This window comes from Capricornis sumatraensis, chromosome 3 (assembly GCF_032405125.1).
Source record: "Capricornis sumatraensis isolate serow.1 chromosome 3, serow.2, whole genome shotgun sequence".
NCBI lineage: Eukaryota > Metazoa > Chordata > Mammalia > Artiodactyla > Bovidae > Capricornis > Capricornis sumatraensis.
In genome coordinates this window covers 169,566,992-169,574,388 of record NC_091071.1, presented here as the reverse complement: position 1 = coordinate 169,574,388, position 7,397 = coordinate 169,566,992, and the positions used below count along the sequence as shown (strand labels likewise).

Here is a 7,397-nt window from a genome sequence, read left to right as displayed (position 1 = left end):
CAAACTTGGCAGTGACTTTGGAGCCATCACCTGTTGTCACAACTGACCAGCTGCTGTTTTTCATCCACAAAAACACTGGGACTGATGTCAGCTTGAGCTCTTCATTTATTTTGGTGCTGATTTGTTTGAAGTGGAGGCATTGTTTTGGAGGGGAAAAAAATACGTCATGTAGTTTGTCTAAAATAAAATGCATATAAACTCATAAGGGAGAGAGAGAGACCCCGCAAACACCAGGGAAATGTGAGGTTGCAGAAGCCAGGGGATGAGAGTTTAAAGAAGAAAGGAATGCTTAACAGAGTCAAACGCTGAGAAGTCAAGTGGGAACACTGACACCACGTAAAGATGTAAACCATCTGAGCCAGAGGCAAGTGGTCCATGTGAGATGGGCCCTCTCCCCTCGTGTCTCCCACAGCTCCATTCAACAGTATTCATACAGGTTAGATTTAGCTGTGTGTAACAGAAAATCCCAAATAACAGAAGCTTAAACAAGAGACAATTGTGTTTCTCTGTCAAATAAAAGTGGTCCAGAGGTAGGCAGAAAAGGGCAGGAATGGTACACCACCAATATCATGGACCCAGGCTCTTCGTATCATTCTGTTCTACCATCATGGCTAAGAGCTTCCATTTTCAAGGTCACTTCAAGGCCAAATACAGCTGTTGGAGCATCAGATTCCAGGCGAGAAGAGAAAGGAGGGAAAAGCAAAAGAGGCTTATTTGACTGAGTCAACCCCTTGAAGTAACGTCTCCAGAAGTCCTTTCAACTCTTCCACTTACACCTCATTGGCTAAAACCTAGTCAGAAGGCTGGTTCTAAAGAGTTCTAATAAAGAATCAAATTTCAAAAAAAGAAAGGAGGCTGGCTCCCTGTAGCAGTAAGGAAATGTAGTCTTTTTTTTACTACTTTTTGTTTTCAAGATTTATTTATTTATTTTTGACTGGGCCGGGTCTTCACTGCTGCTCTCTGGCTTTTTTCTCTAGTTGTGGTAAGTGGGGGCTACTCTCTATAGTTTCAGTACCCGGGCTCCTCTTTGCAGTGGCTTCCGAGCATGGGCTCTAGGCATGAGAGCTTCAGTGAAAGTGAAAGTCGCTCAGTTGTGCCTGACTCTTTGTGACCCCATGGACTATACAGTGCATGGAATTATCTAGGCCAGAACACTGGAGTGGGTAGCCTTTCCCTTCTCCAGGGGATCTTCTCGACCCAGGGATCAAACAGGGTCTCCTGCATTGCAGGTGGATCCTTTAGCAACTGAGCCACAGGGACGCCCGAGAACTTCAGTAGTTGCAGCATATGGTCTCAGTAGTTGTGCCACATGAGCCTAGCTGCCAGGTAGCACGTGGGCATCCTCCCAGATCAGGGATCGTATCTGTGTCTCCTGCATTGGCAGGACCACTGGACCACCAGGGAAGCCCTGGAAATGTAGTCTCTGAGCTGGATGCATCGTTACTTCAAATAAAATAGGGGTTCTTCTGTTTTAGACTAGGGAGAGAATAGATGTTAGGTAACTGGCAATATCAGTGTTCACATATAATTGTTCATATAATTGTTCTTGACAGATTGCCAAATGGTATTGCCTCCATTGTAACCCCCTTGCCATCTAACACATCTATGCAATAGTTGTCATCACCTCCATTTTTATAGTTGGAGAAACTGAAGTTCAGACTTGGGCAATCAGTTACCTAACACCAAACCGCTAGTGATGACTGAACTGGGAGACAAATCCAGATCTAACTCCAAGGCCAGAGTTCTTCCCATGCCCCATCTTGCCTTTCTCAACAATTTTTGGCTGCTACTGTAGTTAAAATTCAGTTGTTGTAAAACATCCATGATATTGCAGACCATGGGATCAAGTATAAACAATGAAACAATGGGATGTTAGGACTGACATTATACACTGTGTGCATGCTGAGTTGTGTTTAACTTCAGCCGTGTCTGATTCTTTGCAACCCTATGGACTGTAGCTTGTCAGGCTCCTCTGTCTGTGGAATTCTCTAGGCAAGAATACTGGAGTGGGTCGCCATGCCCTCCTCCAGGGGATCTTCCTGACCCAGGGATTGAACCTGGGTCTTCTGCACTGCAGGCAGATTCTGCTGAGCCACTGGGAAAGCCCTGACATATACATACTGCTGTGTGTAGAACAGATAGCTAGTGGGAACCTGTAGTATAACGCTGGGAGCTCAGATTGGTGTTCTGTGATGACCTAGAGGGGTGGGATGAGAGTGGGCAGGAGGAAGGTTCAAGAGGAAAGGAATATATGTGTACATATATTTCCCTTTATAGTACAGCAGAAACACGCAAGGGCGGAAAGAGAAGAGGACGTCAGAGGATGAGATGGTTGGATGGCACCACCGATGCAATGGACGTGAACTTGGGCAAACTTCAGGAGATGATGAAGGATGTGGAGGCCCGGTGTGCTGCGCTCCATAGGGTCGCAAAGAGCTGGACATGACCGGGCAACTGAACAACAAAAACAGATTAGCAACAAGGACCTACTGTATAGCACAAGGAAGTATATTGATTATCTTATAATAACTATAATGGAAAAGAATATATATATATATGAACCACTTTGCTGTATACCTGAAACTAATACAACATTGTCAAGCAACTATACTTCAATTTTTAAAAAATGTATTTAAAAAAAGAAACAATGGGGACTTCTCTAGTGGTGCAGTGGGTAAGAATCAACCTGCCAGTGCAGGAGACATGTGTTCAAACCCTGGTCCGGGAAGATTCCACAGGCTGCAGAGCAGCTAAGTCCATGTGCCAGAACTACTGAAACCTGCACGCTCTAGGGCCCGAAAGCCACAACCGATGAGCCCCTGTGGCGCAACAACTGAAGCCCACGCACCATCGAGCCTGCATTCTGCCACAGGAGAAGCCACGGTGATCGTAGCTAGAGAGTAGCCCCCACAGCAACGAAGCCCCAGCACAGCCAAAAGTAAAGGTACAATGAACTACGCAAAGCAGTTATCATCTCCTGCATTGCCAGTCTCCCCCTCCCTCTCCTTAGTGACCCCTGGGTGCATGATAAGTGTGTACCCCACGGGCACTGTAAGTTACTGCCCTCTCTGGACAACCCTCAGTCTGGGGGGCAGCATTGGTGCCAACTGAGGAGGTGAGGTAGGGTACCAGCTGCTAATCTGAGGAGAGACAGGCCTCTTGTCATCCAGGAGCAAGCAATGATGCATCCTAAGTGTCAAACTGTTCTCTTCCTAGGAGACAGAAAAGAGCCGACGTTTACTATAGCCATTTTCAAATACGGAGACTGAGGCTGGGGAGGCTAAGTGATTTGCCTAAGTGACTACACAGCCAGTGACAGAGTTGAGATTCAAAAAATCTGTAGCATTTGCTGATTTCTGTGGTGTAAACACCCAGTCAAGCCAGCAATGTGACGTCTCTGAACATAGAGCTGGGAAGAGATGCTCCCGGTGGACTCTCACAAGCCGGATGACCTGGCTTTAGCTCTGAAAAGCAAGCATAACCCGCCACTGCGTTTTTAACACGTCTGCCATTTTGCTACAGTGTGAGGGCAGAGACTTCTTTTGTTGCTCCCACCGCACATGGCAGAGGGCTACCGAAAGGCAATCACTAAAAGTTGGGAATGAAAGAAGGACACTCGTTCTCTTTTCACGAGGCCACATTGCCTCAGATAGTCACATGTTGCCAGAATATCACGTGTATAGAATCTCAGTGACTCAGCCCTTTCACACAGAGTAACTCAAGCAGAGTTTGATGAATCCACGGCAGGCAACCCCGCCTTGAACATGATGAACCCACCGTGAGAAAAGCTCCTTTGGAAGTCTGAATTTCTCTCATTTCACCCCACTTCTTCCTGCCCAATCCTCCCATTTTCCCAAGTGGTATGTGTGTGTATGTGTTCACATAAAATGTACTCTCATAGCCATTTTTAAGGGTATAGTTTAGCGGCATTGAGTGTATTTCCACTGTTGTTCAATGATCATCACCATCCATCTCTAAAACTCTTTTATCTTCCCAACTGAACCTCCATAGTCATCAAATGATCACTCCCCATTACCTCTCCCCCAACCCTGATAACCACCATTCTGCTTTCTGTTTCTACAAATGTATTGCCCTAGGCACCTTATACAAGTGGAGTCAAACAATATTCATATTTTTGTGACTGGCTTATTTCACTTATCATGATGTCCTCAAGGTTCATTCATACTGTAGCATGTAGCATACTTTTTAAGGCTGAATAATATCCCCTGGTTTTGTATACACCTGTATTTTGTTTATCCATTCATCTCTTGATGGACACTTCGGTTGCTTCCATGGTTGGTTATTCTGAATACTGAACCTTGGCATTAAATTTCCTGCTTTCAGTTCCTTTGGGTATATAACCAGAAATGGAATTACGAGGTCACAGGGTAATTCTGTGTTTAAGTTTTTGAGGAACTTCATGCTGTTTTCCATAGCAACTGTGTTATTTTACATTCCAACCAGCAATGCACAAGGATTCCGTTTTTCCACAGCCTTGCCCACTCTTGTTATCTTCTGTTTTCATGTCGTCTTGGTTTTGATATGCATTTCCCTGATGATTAGCGATGCTGAGCATTTCTTTCATATGCTTGTTGGCCTTCTGTACATCTCCTTTGGAGGAATGTCTATTCAAGTCTTTTACCCATCTCCTAAATGACTTGTTAGTTTTTTGTTGTTGAGCTGTAGAAGCTCTTTATATACACTGCATATCACCCCCTCATCAGATATGTGATTTGCAAATAGTTTCTCCCATTCAATGGGTTGCCTTTTATTTTTTTAAGAAAGACCCTGTGAAAAGAGTCACTTTCATTTTTTAGAAAATATTTATTTATTTGGCTGCACCAGGCCTTAGTTGCAGCACTCAGGATCTTTGATCTTCCTTGTGGCACACGGGTTCTTTTATTCATAGTTAAGAGCATGCAGGATCTGTTAGTTGTGGCATTTGAACTCTTAATTGCACGTGGAAACAGGGATCAAACCAGGGCCCCCTGTGTTAGGAGCACAGAGTCTCAACCACTGGACCACCAGGCAATTCTCATGGGTTGCCTTTTAACTCTGTTGATAGTGCCCTTTAATGTCCCATCCTTTCTTTTAAGGAACTGATTCATCATTTCCTTCCAAAGGCCAAAACCCCTGACTCATGTATGTGGCAGTTCTTCCTAATAACCTCTCTGAGCTCCTCTTTTCTCTTCTCTGCCATCCTACAAACCATTGAATTTGCTCTTCACCACATCTTCTCACAAGACTTTCAGGATCAAGCGTCTCCTGGCCAGAAAACAAAAGCAGAATCATCCCATTCCTCAATGGATTTGAATGAAAACTGGTAATAATACCAGGTACAACTCCAAGAGAAGACACAGGAGAAGAACCAAGCTGGGTCTATAAGAAGCCTCACATATGAAGTGGCACACGTTTATGCTGTGTTAAGGTCGCTTGCATGTTAACTAACCAAATCACGGTATTGAGCATATCACAACTGTCTGAACAGATTATGGGAGAGATGGAATGCTTGGCTCCTGATGGCCCATGTTTCCTCACTAGCCGTCTATGTGGTTCCATAACAAATATTTGAAAACTTTTGTTGGACCAAAAAAACAAAAAACAAAAAAACCCCGTCTCTGAATGTATTTTAGAATGACCCAGGAATTTATATAAAAAGAAAGTCAGACTAATCACACTCTGCTCTTCTTGTTAAAAAACAAAATTTAACTAAGTAGATTTTAAGGATCTTATTAGCTTTATTCAATAATTCATGAGTCAGGCAACATCCCATCTAACAGGCAAAAAGGAGCAGTACAAAATGAAAGATTTTTATGGGTAAAAGGGACTGAGGACAAGGAAGTTTTACTAACAAAAAAACTGACTGGTAGTGGCAAGTTCATCTTCCTTTAGGAGCCAGGGAAGGCAGGGGTATATGAGGCTGATGACCTCGCTAATTAGGTGATTTCAGATGGACTGGTTTAAGATTCCATTACTGGGAGACGCTAAACCTGCAATCAAGTTAGGTATTAGGTCTTGGTTTCGTGACTTGGGGTTTAGCATAAGTGACTCCATTTTGGCCCTTGTTTTTAATACTCTCTTTCACAGTTTCACAGTTCTAAGGAAAATTCATATGAATATGCAATTTGAACTTCATGAAAAGGAGCCAGGGAGAAGGGGTTGTGGCCTGGAGTGGAAAAAGAGGCTATGGAGAACGACGCACTCTATCAGGGCAGGACATGGCCTTTAGTAAGTATTTATTTTGTGCCAGGCACTGTTCTAAGCAGCTTTAAATCCTCAAAATCACACTATTACATTCACAGTAAAATTATTCCCATCTTACAGATGAAGAAACAGAGGCAGAAATTGAACCCTGGCCATGTGGACCCCACAAGGAATTCCCTTGTGGCTCAGCTGGTAAAGAACCCACCTGCAATGCAGGAGACCTGGGTTCGATTCCTGGGTTGGGAAGATCCCCTGGAGAAGGAAAAGGCTGCCCACTCCAGTATTCTGGCCTGGAGAATTCCATGGACTGTATAGTCCATGGGGTCACAAAGAGTCAGACATGACTGAGCGAGTTTCACTTCACTTCATATGGACCCCGAGGCTACTTTACTGATCATTATATGACACTGTGTATTCTTTAGACTTGGAATTGTCTGCATTCAAACTCAAATGAATGGGCTTCTCTGGTGGCTCAGACAGTAAAGAGTCTGCCCGCAATGCAAACTTCCCTAGGTTGGGAAGATCCCCTGGAGAAGGGAATGGCTATCCACTTCAGTATTCTTACTTGGAGAATTACATGGACAGAAGAGCCTGGCAGGCTACAGTCCATGTGGTCACAAAGAGTCGGACATGACTGAGCAAGTAACAAACTCAAATGACTAAAGAGAACATGATTACAAGCCCATTAGTAGAAAGAAAGTGAGAGTTGCTCAATCATGTCCAACTCTTTGTAATACCATGGGCTATACAGTCCATGGAATTCTCCAGGCCAGAATACTGGAGTGAGTAGCCTTTCCCTTCTCCAAGGGATCTTCCCAACCCAGGGATCAAACCCATGTCTCCCGCATTGCCAGCAGATTCCTTACCAGCTGAGTCACAAGGGAAGCCCGCGAATACTGCCCATTAGTAATCTGAGAGAAATTCAAACTAAATTCAGCTAGAGAAGACTGCGTGCAGCAACAGAGACCCAGTGCAGCCAAGCAAGCAAGTTTTTTTTAAAAAAGCCATGCTGCTTGGGAAAAAACAAAAAATGAGAACCAGAATGAGGCCCATAGCCCAATTTGTGTAAATCATGCCTTTTATGTAAATTTAAAAACATTATGCATGGAAAATAACACTACATTTTCAAAGGGAACATAAAAGTCAAAGATACGTGTTGCCCACACTACAACTATTGTAGGGGTTGGGCCTGG

The 7,397-nt window shown here is 44.0% G+C and overlaps 1 pseudogene; it reads left to right on the top strand.

The window, feature by feature from the left end:
* Positions 1-3,560: 3,560 nt before the first annotated feature.
* On the top strand, positions 3,561-5,385 carry LOC138076370 (large ribosomal subunit protein eL39-like; annotated as a pseudogene).
* The last annotated feature ends 2,012 nt before the right edge of the window (positions 5,386-7,397 follow it).